The following is a 20858-nucleotide window of genomic DNA, read 5'->3' on the forward strand; positions in this document are numbered from 1 at the left end:
TAGGCCCCCCAACAATTATCAATTTTGAGAATTATGTCTCAAATTTCTAATCTGCATTTGCTCCTTACCCCAGCCAGTTCTAGGGGCCTCATCTTGACCTATGGACGTCTGAATTTCAGAGTATGTTGTATTCAGGCACCACAGGGGTAGACTTGGACACACTTACTGGATAAAAAGAGGATTTGCAGGAAAAAGATAAGCAGAACAGAAAAGGTGTTATGCAGGAAGCATGGTTGCAGGTCAGTGCAGTGGTGGTGGAAGGACTGGTTTTTGCTACAGATACAATCCCAGGTGGGGCTATGTCTTATTCCTGTGTCCATACAGGAGATGAGATTATGACTGAGTGGTCAGAGCCTAGGATGCTGAAGGTGCTGATCAGGCTACAGATTCAGTTTGAGGGAGGGAATAATCCAGGAGTCATCTAGGTACTTGTGTGGGGTTTTGGTGGTAAACCTCGGGAGCAATTGTGCTGTGTGTGCAATCTCTGAGCTTGGCCCCTTCTCCTGAAGGGGCTTGGCCATGTCATTACCTAGTGCATGTGGTAGGAATGGACAGGAATCACACAGTGAGCTGGACACCACAGCTCACTGGTTAGAGTGCCAGCCCCACACACCAAGGGCAGTGAGTTTGAACATGGCCTGAGCCTGATTAACAAGAAAAAAAGCAAACAAAAAAAATCACACAGTGGCAACAGGGTGTAAAGAGGAAAGGAAAAAAAGGTATAGGAGATCAATAACTTATGTAATTTTAATGTAAATTCTTGGTTAACAATTAGAAACCCCCTCTCCCGTTTTTCCTTTAAAAACCTACTTATATATAGTTCCCTACAATCTTCACGTAGTCCTCACTTCCAGGGTTGGTAACGATGAATGTACTGTGCCATATCTTCTTATCACTTGTTGAATTCTATCTTATATCAATATAGCAAAGAAATAAAATATTCTCTAAAATAGAAGAATTTAAATTTATATGGGCATGTTCTTATTGAGAGACGATGCCCAGGAAAAGTGAGGTCTGAGAGAAATGAGGTCTTCTCACAGAGGCTCCAGAAACATACCTGCAAGATCCACCCCAGGGTGACTCAACTCTTAGGAATTTGTAGAAACTTGACTTCCTGGGACCTGGAAACTAATGCTTGCTCCCACTTTTGTGAAAGCCCAAGCCTGTCTTCTCCAGCTTGATTCAAACTGACCAGTGAGAAGGGTACTTGTGGATGAGGATCTCTGAAAGGGAAAAGACTAAGCCCACGGGAAGCTTGGCCATTTTTTAACTCTAGTCTGCCATGGCTCCGCCAGCTAAAATAAAGCTCCTCCTCCATATCTTGGTGTTTGGGTGATTCTCTTTCCATCGGGCCTTCGTCTTCCTATAACATTATCATTTTGTCATAGGAGGAAAAAAAAAAGCCTACTTGTAAGTGCTGCTAACAGGTTAAAGCTTATATTCAAGGCAACTTGAATCTATGCTCCTGGGTAGTCATCCTCAACCATTGCAAATGAATACTCTCTTTAAACCAGACTCTGATCTTTTTAATTATTTTAGGTTGACAGTGATCAGTTCCAGCTGGAAAAAAGACATGAACTCACATGGCAATTGATGGCATTACAGCTCATGTGTAGGATGACTGAGCCTTTGTCTTTTGAAACACCCAGAATCTCCTTTCACCCCAGGTGCTGCCTAACCCACACGAGGTGCGATTCACCAGCAGCCATGTATTCCAGGTTTACCAAATGTCCCTCACTGGAGACACTTGACTTAATGTGGGAAGGCTGAACACCAAAAAAAGTCTCTTTTTGGCTGGGCACCTGTGGCTCAGGGGTTAGGGCACCAGCCACATGCTCCAGGGCTGGTGGGTTTGAACCTGGCTGGGCCTACTAAACAAAAACAAAAACAAAACAGAACAGAACGAAAGTCTCTCTTGAGGGGGGTTTCTCTCAGAACATATCATAAGGAATTATTACAGCATAAGAATGAATGAAGGTGCTTTCATCACAGCTTTGTTTGAAAATAAATAAATGTGCAACATGTGAGAAAGAAATTCTCATAATTCTAACAAGAATGGAGCCATTTTAGAAAACAAGCAATCTTGTCCCTGGATTCTTAAGTGCTTCAAGGCCAGAGTTACTGGAAACACCCTACACATATCCTGGCCAGTACTAGGCCCATAATCCTGACCACCACCACCACCCCACTAGAGAAGAGCCTCTAATCGTTTCCATTCCAGCTATACTGATAAGGGCAATAAAAGCCTTTTGGAAGGGTGGCACCTGTGGCTCAAAGGAATAGGGTGTTGGCCCCATATGCCGGAGGTGGCCAACAACTGCAAACCCAGCCCCGGCCAAAAACTGCAAAAAAAAAACCCAAAAAACCTCACCTTTTGGAACCGTGTTGGAGCTGAGCTGACACATGCTCAGTGACCATTCTGCTTTTCCCCTCTATTAAAGTCTTTCCTGGCCCCTGGACTGGCCTCTTCTACTCTCTTGTGAATCATCACCCTGGTTCTATGCCAGAACCTCTCATCTTTATGGTGCATTGGCTGGAAAACAAGGCAATGAGACCAGTCCAGGGACCACACCCAAACCTCTGATGCAGGCTCCTGAAATCCACCACCACACATTAATTCCTTAGGACTCCGAAAGTTGAAGAAAGGGGCGCCTCCTCCTCCACGTCTCCCATTCCTCCTCTGTTCATTTGCTTCTCCAAAAATCCTGGCATAAGGTTGGGATTTCCCCCTGAAACCAGAACAGTGGTCTGCAAGTTGGAGTCTGAGAAGCTAAGCTGAAGCAGCACAGCTAACTTAGTCTGCTTAACTCACATTCTTTCCCACCCCCGACCCCCATAATTATGTTGTTAAGGTTTTACTATGATTGTGAAGATGTTTGTCTCAGGAGACTCTAAAGTGGCAGTCACACAGAGACAATAGGTTTTGTGATATTGGTAAAGATTACTTTGGTGTTATTTTCTCTGATAATTCTCTTAGATATTTTGTTAAAATGAAAATCACCTTTCTATGGTTTAAACATTTTGGATTGTTAGAATGGAGACTACTCTGATGTTACTTCCTATCAGATAAAGTTAAAGTTTTCTAGGTTGGTGTCCTTGTATTTCATTATAAAGGTTATTAGAACCATCACTGAGGTAGAACAGAATTGAGAGGCTACTCTCCTCTCACTGTTCTTCAGAATCATTGGCCTTCTGACAGATAAAGCTTGCTGGGATCTAAATCCTGTCTCTTAATATTGGCTGGACAATGGCAGGCAGCTGGACACTTTTTGTCTGATAACATCCTAAGATCTGGGATCAATGTCCCAATGCCCCCCAATACCTTCCACCTGAGGGGCAGGGTTGGGATTCTCTGTCCTTTTGGCTCCTTGGGATGTCCTGTCTCCCCACTGGTGAGCCTCCACTCCCTTCCTCCTCCTTACCTCACCGGCCAAGGCAGTTATTATTCCATCCACTCCCGAGACACACTACTGGGTTGTCTTCTCAAAAGACCTGGGCAGTCTGGGTTTAAAAGAAGACATCAAACTGAAACAATTTCTCTACAACACTGCCAGGTCCCAACATACACTAGATAATGGAAAACAATAGCCTGAGAATGGAATGTTTAATTTAAACACTCTCAGTGATCTTCAAAATTTCATAACTCCCAACAGCAAGTGATCCAGCGTCCCCTGTCTTCAAGTTTCTTCTTCCTTTGGGGTCATCCTTTACTCTGCCAGACCTGTACCACCTTTCAAACTCTTCTTCTCACCCAATAGCCACCTCAACCTTCCACTGCTGACTCTGACTTCAACCTTACAGGCCTTCATATTCCCAGGTCTGAAACCTTCCATGTTATGGGGCCTAATGCAGCCACACCCAAACCCTTCCCATACCTAACACAACAGAACCTGGTTTAATAATGTGTGGTGCAAATGAATGGAAGCCTTTAATAAGGACGCCATGATGCATATGTGATGATACACAAAGGATGTCAAAATTCATGTAATGTATCAGACCAGATTAGAGTAGCATTTAAAAATCTAATTCTGGTGGCACCCATAGCACAATGGTTATGGCACCTGCCACATACACTGAGGGTGGCAGGTTTGAACCCGGCACCAGCCAGCTAAACAACCGCAACAACAACACAAAAAAAGTAGCCGGGCGTTGTGGCAGGTGCCTGTAGTCCTAGCTACTCAGGAGGCTGAGGAAAGAGAATCGCTTAAGCCCAAGAGTTTGAAGTTGCTGTGAGCTGTGAAGCCACCGTACTCTACCACGGGGACATAGTGAAACTCTGTCTCAAAAAATAAAAACCAAAAAACTAATTAAATTGTTTTTGCTTAATTTTTGTGTGTATGTTCTTTTGTGAATTGTGGTAAAATATACCCCCTTTCTAATTATATTTTCTTATGTCTTAAAAGTGTATTACTTAAGACAAACTGAAAAATGCAATTTTTCAAATGTATTTTGAGAGCATTTAATCTTGTAAAGTAGTATGTGTTTCTTCCTCAACACACATGGTTATTTAATATTTATGTTCTAAACAATTTTTACATGTTGACTGTGTTTCAATTTTTTTATCTAAAATATATTCCAGAAATGATTAGTCCAATACCATGCCCACAGCATAGTAAATGTGTGAGACATCTCCAATAACTAAATGACAAAAGTTGTAATTTTAGGTTATTTATTAGCTAAGCAAAGGGTGTATATACGGTGGCAAATATCTGTTGCTCTGAATATACATAAATACTTGCTACAATGCAGAAACTCATCTAGGTAAAATTACAAATGGAGCTGCTTGGTTCTTCTAAAGAAGAACTTGGATTTACTTTTCTTCATGATATTTTAGTTTGAACCCTAAAAAAATAAGGTTTTTGTTGTTGCTTTTGTTCTGGCATACAAATTCCTTTTATACTCCTCATGCGCATTATATTTCTACTAATCCAATTCTTAATACTATGTGTCTCTCATTGTTTTACTTTAGCCAAGAAAATTAAAGCCATGATATTCTAAGGAGTAGATGATAATGGGAGTGCCTGTAGCTCAGTGGTTAGGGAACCCACCACGTGCACTGGGGCTGGTGGGTTTGAACCTGGCCTGGGCCAGCTAAACAAAACAAAGCAAGCAAACAAACAAAATAGCCGGAATTGTGGTGGGCGTCTCTAGTCCCAGCTTCTCGGGAGGCTGAAGCAAGAGAATTGCTTGAGTCCAAGAGTTTGAGGGTGCTGTGAGCTATGACGTCACAGCATTCTACAGAGGGCAACAAAATAAGACTCCTGTCTAAAAAAAAAAAAAAAACTAGATGGTAAAACCAGTGACAGCAGCTTTATACATCAATGAAATAACTGAAGTCTCATTTTTGCCACTCTGTGATACCATTTCGATTTTGTTTGGGGGCATCATAAAATTCGTCACTGGGACATATCCTCTTTCCCCACCACCTGACATGGAACAGGACTACCTGAAAGGTGCTCTCTGAGTTGTGAGGGCTATCTTGACCCTTATGCTGTGATCATCAATAATTTCAAAAATAACAGATTTGATCAAAAATGGAAGAGTATAATACTTTTAAAAATTTGCGGAATGTAGCCAGGCGCGGTGGCTCACACCTGTAATCCTAGCACTCTGGGAAGACAAGGCAGGTGAATTGCCTGAGTTCAGGAGTTTGAAACCAGCCTGAGCAAGAGCAAGACCCTGTCTCTAAAACTTAGCCAGGCATTGTGGCAGGCACCTGGGGAGGCTGAGGCAAGAGGACTACTTGAGCCCGAGAGTTTGAGGTTGCTATGAGCTATGACTCCACAGCACTCTACCGAGGGTGCCAAAATGAGACTCTGTCTCAAAAATAATAATAATTTAATTTAATTTAATTACGGAATGCAAGCCTCCTCTAAATTATCAGGCCTAGACATTTGTGAGTCAGCATTCATGTCCCACTACACTTCTTGACCCTTGAGCTAAGCTGCTTGCTGTGTGAATACTAGACTTTACAAATATCTGTAAACAATGTGGCGCTCTTGGCCCTATAACTTATACACTATAGTTCAACAATGTACAAGCAATCTCCAATCAATGCTTGGGTAAACCAATGAGAATTATTTCCAAACAACTTTTTATTCGTCCAATTCTGTTTTTTTTAGTAGTAGCTTTTTATTTTTTAATACCTATTATGCCATAAATTCATAGGGAAAAGGTTCCCGCAGCTCTGGGAGGCACCTTTACCTTGAATGTGACAAAGCTTATTATGACCATTATGCCATGAGTTCATGGGGAAAAGGTCCCAGCACCGTATGCTCCTGCTCAACTGGTTCTCTTGGTTCTCTTTTGTGCTATGCTGTACGCCTATTATGCCATGAATTCACAGGGAATGGCTATAAGGAGTTCCAGCAGCTCAGGGGCCTTTCCTTTGGTTCTCACAGTGTGCTTCTCCGGGTGAAGCAGGCTGTGCTTCAGTTGAACCCAGGTACCTTTCTCTTTGGCTTCCTTCCTTTTCTTCTTCTTCTTCTTTTTTTTTTTTTTTTTGAACCAGAGCCTCAAGCTATCACCCTGGGTAGAGTGCTGTAACATTACAGCTCACAGCAACCTCCAACTCCTGGGCGTAAGCGATTCTCTTGCCTCTACCACTCAAGTAGCTGGGACTACAGGCGCCTGCCACAACACCCAGCTATTTTTGGTTGCAGTTATCATTGTTGTTTGGTCCAGGTTGGATTCAAACCCGCCAGCTCTGGTGTATGTGGCTGGCGCTTTAGCCGCTTGAGCTATAAGCGCCACCCAGCTTCCTTCTTTTTCTGATCATTTTCCTTCATGCGTTTTAGAAAGCTATCTTGGCTCTTAGAGTGATTAATATGCTCAATATGAACATTAATCCTCCTGGCAAGAATCTTGCCCTTAACTTATTTGTTTACAACAATGTCAAAAAGCATGCTGGGTGACACTGTAGACTCTTCCAGTTTTGCCATGGTGATGTCTTTTTGAACTGTACCCATTCCCTTGATGTCCACGATGTCATCTTTCTTGGAGATTCACATATATGTGTCCAAAGGAACAGCTCCATGTTTGCTAAAAGTCTACAGAACATGTAGTGGCTGCCTCTCCTCTTTCCCTTATGTTCATCATTTTGGTGAATTACTGGAAGATGGCATCTCCGGTCCAAAGTTATTGGTACAATTATTTTCTCTTTTTATCTTTACAATAAACTTGTAATAAAGACCGAATGGAGCTCCCATCCAACGTATCCCCAACATGACTCAAGTAAACACTTTGAGGATATATTTTGTGCCTTAGTGTCTTTCTTTCAGTTGAGAAATGTATAAAGACATTTTGTTTTAATGTATAAAAACAAAACCAAGAGTGACATTATTAGGAAAATTTAAATTAAAAAAAAAAAAAGCAAAACAGGCCAGGCGTGGTGGCTCATGCCTGTAATCCTAGCACTTGGGAAGCCAAGGTGGGTTGATTGCCTGAGCTCACAGGTTTGAGACCAGCCTGAACCAGAGCTAGACCCTGTCTCTAAAAATAGCTGGGTGTTGTGGCAGGCACCTGTAGTCCCAGCTTACTCAAGAGGCTGAGGAAAGAGAATCACTTAAGCCCAAGAGTTTGAGGTTGCTGTGAACTATGACACCACAGCACTCTACCAAGGGCGACAAAATGCGACTCAAAAGAGGCAAAACAGAAAAACACTACTTTCTGATAGTCAAGCTACAGAGAAAAATAAAAACAATTAGGAGTATGGTCATCTCTAGGGGGACACACCAGAATTGCCCGATGCTTTTTTATTCACCTAGATAGTGGCTCCGTGTGGCATTATATTATTTTTTAAACTCAGCATAAAAAAGCAATGTATTTCAGAAATAATCTTTGCTTCCTCAGACCATTTTACTCAGCATACTCATTTTCAAACAAGAGCACAAAAAGCTTAAATTCTAATAATATATTTAAATTATTAAATACTTTGGAAAACAGAAGTCATAGCAAAAAAAGAATTCACAAAGTGCTCCTTCCACAGCTGGTGTGAGCAGGCTGGGAAACCTGCAGTGGAGGCTCCCCAGGAAGAACTAACTGGACCTTGGATGACCTCCTGTGGCAGGCTCAAGATTGGCTTTAGCTGGGAGTCCCTGGATGCAGGCCTCTGCTTTTCGGTCAGGATTCTTTACATAAATTTATATAAGAAAACACACATATTTAAAGAAGCTAGTAAAATACCTCAAATTCAGTTTTTATGTTTATAGAATAAAAGGAGATTTTAAGGAGGAAAAATTCAAACCATAAGTATTTCTTTCCTGTTCTCATACACAACAATCAACACAGATCTGTGACCAGAGGTCAGGGGACTAATCTCTATCAACAAGCAAGCAAGCAATTTTGCAGGAGACACCAGCTGGATGTTCTCAAACCCAGTTCAATTCCAACACTATCTACCTGAAGAAAGGGGATGGGCTGCAGAGTGTTCACATCCTTGCCAGAGTCACCACCTTCCTTCCAGGAACCTCCTGTGTTCAGCTATCTGGAAGTCTCTCAAACTCCATCCTTTGGGTTTTTATGGAAGCTTCACTTTATTTAAATAATTAATTGAACTATAGGTCCATGGTTGTCAACTTAATTTTATGCCCCTCTTTTCTCTCTGAAGGTTGGGGGGTGGGACTAAAAATTCCATTTCACTGTACATGGGCCTAGTTCATTCGGCAACCAGTCACCCATCCAGGCCTTACTAGAGGCTTTTCCAAAATCCTCTTGTTAACATAAGCTCAAGTGTTAAAGAATTTGTTGTGAATGTTTACGCAGGAACTACTTCAGAACCCAAGGACAAAAGACCAAATAATCTAACAAAAGATAATATTTCTCTAGTCACTTAGGAAATAACAAAGCTTAGAGAAGCTGAGCTCCAGAATACATGGGGAAAAAAGAAAATATATTTAACACAATATTACAGAAGTAGTAAGCCACTCTAATGTCATACCTCATTAGGAAAAGTAAAAATATTTATCCCATTTTAGACAATAGGGCATTTAATTGTTATTTCCATGATAACAAATCATTTAGGATTTGCCAAATGCTGTCTCACAGAATTTATTATTAAAGTCCAACACCTATACAACAGGATATAGAACAATGTGACAAATCCTCCATACTGAAAAAAGAGAGGAATGGATGTCTTAGTGAATCTTTGTCACTCTACCCTACTTTCTTATGGAAATGCATTCATTTTTCTGCAACCAAAATGGAAGAGAAATGTTTTCTGTTTTCTTTCTTTCTGTTTTCCCAGGTAGGATTCTCAAAGCTAATCCCTAGAGTTCCAAAATCATCTCCAAGTAAATAACATGCCTGAGAAACTTACCACACTTACTCTGGGAAGAACATGGAAAAATAAGAATTTTGAATACTTTATCAGATTTTCTTTCTGAGATTTACATTTTTCATGCTTCTTTGAAAATACAGAGGGTGCAAAGAAAATATGTATATACATTTTAAAAAAGAAAAAACTATTAAAATTGTAATACTCAGTATATGCTTATAACCTTTATTATCTTGTGCATTTCATATTGTACCTTGTATCTCTTGGAATTGCAGGAGTTAAATGTGACTTGAGCGTGTTCAAACCCAGCCCAGGCCTGCTAAACAACGACAACTGCAACAACAACAACAACAACAAATAGCCGGGTGCTGTGGCTGGTGCCTACAGTCCTAGCTCCTCGGGAGGCTGAGGCAAGAGAATTGCTTAAGCCCAAGAGTTCGAGGTTGCTGTGAGCTGTGACACACAGCACTCTACAGAAGGCAACATAGTGAGACTCTGTCTCAAAAAAAATAATAAAAGAAAAAAAGAAATGCAAAGGCTCATTAAAAAAATTAAAAAGACTCATTAAAAAATAAATAAATGTGACTTGAACATTACAATTTCAATACAGTTATTTTCTTTTCTTAAAATGTGTATGCTTTTTTTGGCAACCTGTATATCGTGTTATCTTTCAAGCTCTACTGCTAACATTCATTTTATAGTTAAAGAAAAATAGCTGGACACACTGGCTCACACCTGTGATCCTAGCACTCTTGAGAGGCTGAGATGAGTGGACTGCCTGAGCTCACAGGTTTGAGACCAGCCTGAGCAAGAGCAAGACCCTATCTCTAAAAAAATTAGGCAGGCATTGTGGGCGGTGCCTGTAGTCCCAGCTACTCAGGAGGCTGAGGCAAGAGAATTGCTTGAGCCCAAGAGTTTGAGGTTGCTGTGAGCTATAACGCCAAGGCACTCTACCGAGGGCAACAAAGTGAGACTCTGTCTCAAAAAAGAAAAACAGAAGTTAAAAAAAAATCTTTTCTAGGTGACCATCACAGGGGGGCCAGTGCTGACAGAAACAGACATGAGTAACACAAGTGTCAAATCAGGCCAAACTATCTATTGGCAAATCTGTGCACCCCCATTTTGCTTCTTGAAGTACTCGATGACCTTTCTCCCAGGAGACCATGCACGGTAGCCCATGTGCCTGAAATGCAATTTGCCATTTTGCTTCCTGAAGTACTAGATGACCTTTCTGCCAGGAGACCATGCACTGTAGCCCATGTGCCTGAAATGCAATTTGCTTTAGAGGTTCTTACACCACCCCACTGGGGTTTGTTTTGCTTATCCTTTGGGATACTTTTTCTCCCTTCTGGGTGTGAAAGAACCCAAAGAACAGGAATTGCTTTTGTCTTTTTTTCCTTCAATAACAGTATCTAATTGGCATGTCTTTAAGAAATGACAACTGGGAGCCAGGCGTGGTGGCTCATGGCTGTAACCCTACCACTCTGGCTTTCATGGAAGTCAGTTCCACCACCAAGAAACAGATGAGGGCCATCTTTTTCAATTTCACATTTTATCTTCATGACATTGGTTTGTGGACAGGAAGAGGTGATCAGTATATGAAACTGTGATATTTCCCTGTCTCTCAAGAGTAGTATAGATCAAAATTCAAATTGGCTTTAAGTTCAAATATGTGGTTCAAAGTAAGCAGAAGTCAACCATTTTGCTGGGGACTACGTATATCAGGAGACATAAAGGAGACAAGTATGCAGATGACCCTGGAAGACCAAAAATTTCCTGAACCATTTCCAGACTTTGAACATCCTCAATACATTTCATTTCTCAGGGATCCCAGCACAAAAGCTCAAAGTAAGGTGGAAGGACAGGCTGAGATAATCCTGGGAGTAGGAGTTGTCAAGTGTACAGGGAAGAGCTGAGGAGAGAAGAGATGGTCAGACCTGGCTGAGGCCACACAGACCCTCCCCCTGGACGTCTCCTTCCCTACGTGTTCTTCTCAGGGGTCATGCCCATTCTGGACAAGGCCAGCAGCAGAGTTCCTCAGCACCATGACTCTGTACATGAGTGTTAAGGAACAAATAGACGAGAGAATCGGGTGCACATTCAAAGTTGAAGTCATTTTGACTCATGCCAAAGAGGAATCACGGGAACAGATTTGTCCCTCAATCTTCTGCCTTGCTCAGAGTACAGTGTGTGGGCTGGACCAGTCACTTAAATATAATGAAGAGGAATATAGAAGCAGCATACCTGAGGAGATATGTTCCTTCCAGTTCCTGCCCAAGTCTGTGGCGGGGCCTCTCCCTAAGGACATGGACAAGGTTCATTCTAAGCCTCTGGTTTGCCATGGGAACATTCCTGTATGAATCCTAAAAGCTTATCAGCACTGGAGATATAGTTGCCTGAGAGACAGAGTAAGACTGTTTAAAAAAAAAAAAAAGTCCAGAGGGCGGGGCCTGTGGCTCAGTGCGTAGGGCGCTGGCCCCATATACGGAGGGTGGTGGGTTCAAAGCTGGCCCAGGCCAAACTGCAACAATAAAATAGCCGGATGCTGTGGTGGGCGCCTATGGTCCCAGCTACTCGGGAGACTGAGGCAAGAGAATCACCTAAGCCCAAGAGCTGGAGGTTGCTGTGAGCTGTGATGCTACAGCACTCTACTGAGGGTGACAAAGTGAGACTCTGTCTCTAAAAAAAAAAAAAGTCGGGAAAATTTGTGTATATATACAAAAAATACTCAAGAAAGATGAAACTGAAATACAACACCTAAATCTAGAAGAAAAATCTGGACACTCCCCTGCAAAGTATGTATTACTAAAACCCAAAAAGCAAACACAACGAAAACAAAAGTAAATAAATGAGCCTCAATTAAACTAAAAATTTGTATAGAAAAGAAATTTTAAGCAAAGTAAATAGATAACCTACATAATGGTGAGAGAGTTTACCCGGGAAGGGTGAGGTCTAGAACAGATGTCTTCTCAAGGAGACCCCAAGGATACACCCACAGGCTCCTCTCCAAGGTGACTCAGCTCTTAGGAATTTGTAGAAACATAACTTTCTGGGACCTGGAAATTTCCACTTCTGTGAAATCCTGTAGTTCTGTGCGGGCTGGAACAGCTGCTCCAGCTTGATTTAAACTGACCAGTGAGAAATGTACACGTGGGTTGGAACTTTCAGGGAGCACGGCCATTTTGAATTATTCTATGCTGTTTGCTCCGTGGCTGAATAAAAGCCTTTTCCTCTTAAATAGAGTGTGTGGGTGTTTGTTCTCTCCACTGGGCCTCAACAATGGAAAAAAACATATTCCCAAACTATCCAAAAATGGACTGATATCCAAAATCCACAAGGAATTCAACTCAACAAGAAAAAACATAAGCCCATTAAAGGGTGAGGAAAGCAGTAAACAGATATTTTCAAAAGATATGCCAATGGCCAATAACAATGAAATGAAAACGATTAACATTGCTAATCATCTGGGAGATGCAAATTAAAATAACAATTAGGAGGAAGTAAACAAACAGTGCACTCTCCTTATTTTGAGATGAGTTTATTTGCTGAGATGTTATGCTGGAGATCCTTTTCTTACGAAAAGGGAGTGCTTTTAGTTCACGCTTTTCAAAGCATCCTCACAGACATCAGCTTATTTGATATATATCTTTGTATTATGAGCTGGAAGTGCTTTTTTCTCTTCATTTTAAAAATAAGAAATAAACGCTTTGCAATAAATAAAAATAAAAATAATAACAATGAGATATTACTTTACCCACATCAGAATGACCATTTTTAAAAAGAAAATAAAAAAGAAGGCTGGACAAGGTGGCTCTGCCAAAGCTGGTGGATTGCTTGAGCTCAGGAATTTGAGACCAGCCTGAGCAAGAGCAAGACCCTGTTTCTTTTTTTTTTTTTTTTTTTTGGCCGGGGGTAGGTTTGAACCCGCCACCTCCAGCACCCTACTCCTTGAGCCACAGGTGCCGCCTGCAAGACCTTGTTTCTAAAACTAGCCAGGTGTTGCAGTGGAAGCCTGTAGTCCCCGGTGCTCAGGAGGCTGAGGCAAGAGAATCACTTGCACCCAAGAGTTTGAGGTTGCTGTGAGCTGTGATGCTACAGCACTCTACCAAAGGCGACAAGTGAGACTGTCTCAAAAAAAAAAAAAAAATGTGTAGGATCAGCAAGTAAGGCACCAGCCACATTCACAGATGCTGGGGGGTTCGAACCTGGCCTGGGCCTGCTAAACAAAAATGACACCTGCAATCAAACAATAGCCAGGCATTATGGCAGGTGCCTGTAGTCCCAGCTACTTGGGAGGCTGAGGTGGCCCAAGAGTTTGAGGTTGCTGTGAGTTGTGACGTTATAGTACTCTACCAAGGGTGACACAGTGAGATTCTTGTCTCAAAAAAAAAGTATAAAAACAAAGTATTTTAATATAAATAAACTCTTTAAGAAAAAAATAGCTTGGCTTGGCGCCCCTAGCACAGTGGTTACAACACCAGCCACATACACGGAGAGTGGTGGGTTTGAACCTGGCCCAGGCCAGCTAAACAACTGGAATCAAAAAATAGCTGGGCATTGTGGTAGGTGCCTGTAGGCCCAGCTACTTGAGAGGCTGAGGCAAGACAATCGCTTAAGCCCAAGAGTTTGAGGTTGCTGCGAGCTGTGACGTCACTGCACTCTACAGAGGGTGACATAGTGAGACTCTGCCTCAAAAAAAAAAATAGCTCAGCTGAGTGAGGTGGCTCATGCCTATAGTCCTAGCACTCTGGGAGGCTAAGGTGAGTGGACTGCATGAGCTCAGGAGTTCCAGACCAGACTGAGCAAGAGCAAGACCCTCTTCCCTACTAAAAATAGAAAAAAGACCAGCCAGGAATTATGGTGGGCACCTGTAGTCCCAGCTACTTGGAAGACTAAGGCAAGAGTATCAGTTGAGCCCAAGAGTTTGAGGTTGCTGTGAGCTATGATGCCCCAGCACTCTACCATGGGTAACAAAGTGACTCTGTCTAAAAAACAAAAAGCAAGAGATGAAAATCCTGACAGGTTTCAAAGGTCTCTCAAATGTGCTATACCTTGAAAGTCGTTCCCCCAAAGCTGGAACACCATCTGTCTTTAAGGTATTGGACAACCAGGCCTCTGTTGGGAAGTGGCCTATGATTTCAGGGGTAAGGTAGATTTTTGGAGGCCTGTTCACTTAAATGGGTTGGTGAAAATGGCCCACCAGACTCATGGCTAGGAATTAGTGTTTTCTCAGCTGCTCTTAGCAGATCCTAACCCAATAATTACCTTCCCCCATGCCTTATCTTCCATATGTGCAAAAAATGCACCAGCGAAGGTGACATTTTCACAAATGCAGAGGCCATATCACCCCCTGCAAAGCTCTGAAGTCGTTCATGGACAAAGTGCAGAAATACTGCCCTGGTGTTTTGGGTGGAGAAAGCAGGGGGCAGAAGCACCACGCACGGTGTCTCAGGCATCAGCCAGTTCCCACAGCCGTCTAGGAAAGCTGGCCGCTCGCGGGGCGCATGCTCTGCAAAGACCTCCGGGTACCGGCTGCAGAGGGAAAGGAGCTGCGCAGCTGAACGTCGAGCCAGGAGGAGACCCGCCAGATCGTGGCAAAAGCGAGATGGATTCGCAGCCTCATCTGGAGCTGCCCATCATGTCCCCCTCCGCGTTCACTCCGGTTGCCAGCGGGTGGCAGGTAGCCAACAGCCCGCAGCGGTTGGAAAAGGGCGAGACGCAGCTCCCCGCCCTCCCTGGTGCAGGTGGCGAGGCGCGCACCGCGCCGCCCAGCAGGGCCCCGCCCCGGGCCTGATGCCTCCCTCCTGGGAGTGCAGTCCTGAGGCCCAGCCAGAACTGGGCCGACACCGACTAGGAGTCTACAGCGCCCACCTTGCAGGCGGAGGCGCGCGCCGCCCTCGAACCCGGCGACCCTGGGACTGCAGTGCTGCCGCGGGCCACCCTCTGGCTGGGAGCAGCTGAGGGACTACACCTCGCATTTTGCTGGAGCAGGCAAGCTCCTTCCCGCCCCTGCCTCCAGGGCTGCGGACTGACGCCCAGACAGAGGCTCGCTTGGTTGTGGTCTTGCGGCCCGAACAACACGTTTGGAGCCCAAGAGAGGCTATATTTTCCCGCCTGCGAGGGGAGGCGCGCACGACCTTGTATCTTTTGCCCAGTACACTGGGCATGCTAGGACTGTAGTTCTGCAGCCCTACAAACCATGCTCTGGTGGCGGAGGTGCAGAATCTCCAGGGCTTCACAGCCCGCTGCACTCTGTTGGGGTGGTCTTCATGCCATCTGTATATGATATGGAAATGTTAAAAGAGCAAGTATGATTCCATTGTACTATTTATTCCTTCCCTGTCACATTCCATTACGTCCGAAACTGGTTTTTTAATTTGCCCTCCCATTGTAAGATTGTGAATGTATTCAATTAAAATTGTTAGTGATGTAGGTTACTGATTGCACTCATGATTATATCCTTAGTGATTATCGCTTTTTATGATCATGCTTTTTATGACCCTCACCTGCAAGTCCCCCTCCTAACAGTACCTTAGCACATTGTAGATTGTATTGGTTTTGTAAAAAGAATTACTTAGGTGTGGCACCTGTGGCTCAAAGGAGTAGGGTGCCGGAGGTGCGGGTTCAAACCCAGCCCAGGCCAAACACTGCAAAAAAAAAAAAAAGAATTACTCAGTACTTTCAGGATCATAACATTGTAAACTGATCATGCTACTTCACCCTCGTGATCTCCCCTGACTATTGTTTTCGACCCTCATGATTTCCCCAAATTGTTTTCACTTTTGTAATTATGTTTGTTTACCCCCCTGGAAATATTTTGCTTTATTAAAGTCAGAGCCTTAGTTAACTCCGGGGCTGCTCTCAGCAACCCCATGTTGGGACACTGAGGCAGTCGTGGGCCAGCTCTGCAATAAAGGACTCTTCTTTAATTTGATTTGTCTGGTGGTGGGGTCTTTGGGGGAGCTCCTGGGTGGCATAACAACTGTAACCAGGGGCTAAGAGCAGTAAGAGACTACTACTCACAGCCCACCAGGGGAGGGGACCCCTAAGCTGCTTAGAAGGCCAAATCCGCCACTTCCCCCACTCAGGCTGGTTCCCAGGAGTTGGGTGTCCTAGTCTGGACACAGGCCGTCTGTTGCAGGAAAACAACTAATTAAAACTGACAAACACACCAAAAATACAGAGGAAGGAACCTTTAATTGCCAGTGAGAATTCAGGTGCCTTCAGGTGTAAAATGCTGATTTCTGGGAAACAGTTTTTTTCCAAACTCTTTGGTACCTTTTTTTCTTCTGTTCAGTATCAGCTACATAGTTATGGCTACAGATGTTAGAAACCAGAGTATTGTTAATAATCACAGAATACTTTTTTGCTTTTCAAGGTTATTTTAGCTCAGTGTAAAGTTTGTTCTTATTTCGAAGGAGGAGTTCTACAGCTGCCCTCAGCATTCTCAGGATTATTAAGAAGTATAAGATTTATTTCTCCTTCCTCACAACAAGACCTAAAGTGCCCCTTGGTTCCTCCCAAAATATTAAGAAAATTTGTGCATTGATGTAGTATTATTATACAATGTCTGCATTTCTGACATGAAAAAGCCTCCAGATAGAGTCAAATGGACAGACCTGCCCAAATAGAATGTCCCACCCAAGAAAGAAGAACTGTGCCCACCCCGTCTCCCCCACCCCGTAAATCCCCAAGAAAGAAGAACTGTGCCCACCCCCATCTCCCCCACCACTTAAAGCCCCACTACCTCAACCCAGGGGCTGACTTCCTTCTCCAACTCACCCCACGTGCACCCCAGGGGAATAAAGGCCCACGTTGCCACACAGAACCTGGACTCCATTTCCTTTCACTTCACGTTTCTGAATCATCTTTTATTTTAGGTCTTTGACCTCTCACCTCCCTCTCAGAAAACATTTTGATGACCCTTTGTAACCATTGCTAATAATTTGCTATTGAGACTTGACAGTGATAATTCTTATTTCATTTTTCCATTTAGTTTTTCAGTACTACACTACTACCTATTTCTGAACCTGGAGCAGGCATAGCCTCACTTCTGTTCAGGGAGGTCACATAAGAGCATGGCACATGTTTCCAGAGCATCCACTTTACTGCAAGATTTGGAAAAAACAAATTTAAGTGAAGTTCAAAGTAAAAAGTTAATACTTGGACAGAAGCTTGGAAAATTATCTGCCTTAAATAACTGTCAGGAATCTGTGCCTGACCTGTCAGACTTTCTTTAAGAAAAACACTAAAGATAACCGATTTTCCATTATTTTAAATAAAAAAAATTAGAAATAGCAAGTTGGGTGGTCACACCTGTAATCCTAACCCTCTGGGAGGATAGGAGGGAGGATGGCTTGAGCTCAGAAGTTGGAGAACAGACTGAGCAAGAGTAAGACCCTGTCTCTATTAAAAGTAGAAAAACTAGGAGGCGGAGCAAGATGGCAGCCGAGTAACAGCTTCCTTGCATCTGGGCACCGTGAGTCTGGGGAGATAGGACTCCAGGCATCTCTGGCTGGTGGGAACTGCCTATCATCACTCCTATGAGGATACGGGGAGTCAGCGAGAGACTTCTGGACCCCAAGAGGAGGACTAAAACAGTGGAAAACCGGCAAGTGGTCGCGTGTTTTCAATCCGTCCAAACCCGCCCACAACTGTAAGTTCAGTAGCAGCGAGACTGCAAACCAGAAAGGCCTTACCTGTGAACTGTTTTGATGTCCTTGGACTTGGCACTGAGTTGAACTGCCTTGGGGAAGGCCTGAGCGGGAGTGCGGAGAACATTGGCCGTTGTCTAGGGCCCCAGTCTGAGCTGCTGAGCCAGACGGAGCTAATTGTGTTTGGTGGTGGGTCACACAGATCCATTGTCAGTGATCTGCCCCGGCAAGCTCTGCCCTCAGGGTCGCAGAGCTAGAAACGGGTGGGAGCTGGTAACCCAGCAACCAAGTAGCCTAAGGGTGGGGTCCGAGCCGCCTTGCAGCCCTAACCCTCAGGGGCAGAGTGAGACCAGTTTTGGCACACTGGGTAAGTGGATAGCCACTTCAGCAGTGATTCCAGCGAGAAAGCTGGGAAAGCTTCTGCTCAGCAAGTTTACAAGTTCAAAGTGCCTTTTAAGTAGGCTGAAGAGAGATTTAGGGTGTCTACCTGCTGGGGTTTCAGAAATCAGCAGCCTCCAGTCGTATCAGAACTGTGACTAACATCTCATACCCCAGAAGACCACGTGTTGCCCAGACAATATTCAATAACATATACAAACTGCTTTGTTTTTCGTTGTGTATTTTTTCTTTTTTTTTGGTTGGTTGGGTTTTTTTGTTTGTTTATTTTGACGTTGCTGATGTTCTTTTGCTTTTTTAATTTCAATCTTTTCCATACGGATCCCTTTTTCTTTCTCAATTTTCCTAGTTTAATTATAATTTCCCTTTGCTGCCTTTTTTAATAACCACAACTTCATTTTTGCTAGTGTTTCTACCGATATCATTTGGTTTTTCACCCAATTTTATCCCCGTAAAGTTTTCTGTTTGCTTGTTTTGGTTTGATTTATAGCATTTTTGTCTTTCCTCTCTACTTGGTGGAGGTGGGGTACTGTGTCTGATCAGGTTAGCAAAGAGCTGCTGACCTCAAGGGAACCATGCAACTGGGCACCCCCAGAAGGTGGGGTTTTTTAAGGTTGTGTCAAAGTACCCTACTGTACACCTATATTGCCCTGTCTCCCTCTTTCTGTGCCTCTCTTCTTTTTGTCAATATTCCTTATACCCAACCCCTCTCCTTTCTCTATCTTTATTTTTTGCTTATCACTCAGTCCTCCTTTCTTTCATCCCCTTTTTTTGCTCTTCAACCTTCTCACCCTTCTGGTCCTGTAACCCTTAGTCCACAGGCACAAGAACTTAAAGAGCAAGAGGAAGTGAAAGGAAAATTAGGGAAAGGAAACAGATAAAAGAAATCACTCATGAGGAAGAATCAGCAGAAAACTCCAGGCAACATGAAGAACCAGTCTAGAACAACCCCACCAAGGTACCATGAGGTAGCTACTGCAGATGATTCCACCTATACAGAAACGTTAGGAATGACAGAAAAGGAATTTAGAATACACATGTTGAAAACAATGAAAGAAATGATGGTAACAATGAAGGAAATTGCTAATCAAGTGGAAAATAACCAAAAGGAAATCCAAAAACAGAATCAAATAAGAGATGAACGATATGAAGAATATAAAAAGGATATAGCAGACCTGAAGGAACTGAAACAGTCAATTAGGGAACTTAAAGATGCAATGGAAAGTATCAGCAACAGGTTAGACCATGCAGAAGAAAGAATTTCAGAGGTAGAAGACAAAGTTCTTGAGATAATTCAGACAGTAAAAGAGGCAGAAAAGAAGAGAGAGAAAGCAGAACGTTCACTGTCAGAATTATGGGACTTTATGAAGCGTTCCAACGTACGAGTTATAGGAATTCCAGAAGGGGAAGAAGAATGCCCCAGAGGAATGGAAGCCATACTAGAGAATATTATAAAAGAAAATTTCCCAAACATCACCAAAGATTCTGACACACTGCTTTCAGAGGGATATCGGACCCCGGGTCGCCTCAACTCTAACCGAGCTTCTCCAAGACACATTGTGATGAACCTGTCCAAAGTCAAGACAAAAGAAAAGATTCTGCAAGCTGCCAAGAGTAAGCGCCAGTTGACCTACAGGGGCAAATCCATCAGAGTGACCGCAGACTTCTCTAATGAAACTTTCCAAGCAAGAAGACAATGGTCATCTACCTTTAATCTACTTAAACAGAACAATTTTCAGCCCAGAATTCTGTACCCTGCTAAGCTAAGCTTCAAAATTGACGGAGAAATCAAATCATTTACGGATATACAACCATTGAGGAAATTCACCACAACAAGACCAGCTCTACAGGAAATACTTCAACCTGTTCTGCACACTGACCACCACAATGGATCAGCAGCAAAGTAAGAACTCAGAAATCAAAGGACAGAACCTAACCTCCACACTGATGCAAAAGACAAAACTAAGCAATGGACTCTCACCAAATAAGACGAATAGAATACTACCACACTTATCAATTATCTCAATAAATGTTAATGGCTTGAATTCCCCACTGAAGAGACATAGATTGGCTGACTGGATTAAAAAACACAAGCCATCCATTTGCTGTCTGCAAGAAACACACCTGGCTTCAAAAGACAAATTAAAGCTCCGAGTCAAGGGTTGGAAGACAATTTTTCAGGCAAATGGAATTCAGAAGAAAAGAGGAGTTGCAATCTTATTTTCAGATACATGTGGATTTAAAGCAACTAAAGTCAAAAAAGACAAAGATGGTCACTTTATATTGGTCAAGGGAAAACGACAACAAGAAGACATTTCAATTCTAAATATTTATGCACCCAATTTAAATGCTCCCAGATTCTTGAAGCAGACCTTACTCAGTCTGAGCAATATGATATCTGATAATACCATCATAACAGGGGACTTTAACACACCTCTTACAGAGATGGACAGATCCTCTAAACAGAAATTAAACAAAGATGTAAGAGATTTAAATGAGACCCTAGAACAACTATGCTTGATAGATGCATATAG

At 43.0% G+C, this 20858-nt stretch overlaps 1 protein-coding gene across 1 annotated transcript in view; it reads left to right on the forward strand.

Annotated features, from left to right (window-relative positions):
• LOC128573137 (zinc finger protein 501-like) overlaps positions 1-20858 on the forward strand; it is a 501109-nt gene that overhangs the window by 387248 nt on the left and 93003 nt on the right. The gene's annotated exons all lie outside the window — the stretch shown is intronic.

Source organism: Nycticebus coucang, chromosome 20 (assembly GCF_027406575.1).
Source record: "Nycticebus coucang isolate mNycCou1 chromosome 20, mNycCou1.pri, whole genome shotgun sequence".
Classification (NCBI taxonomy): Eukaryota; Metazoa; Chordata; class Mammalia; order Primates; family Lorisidae; genus Nycticebus; species Nycticebus coucang.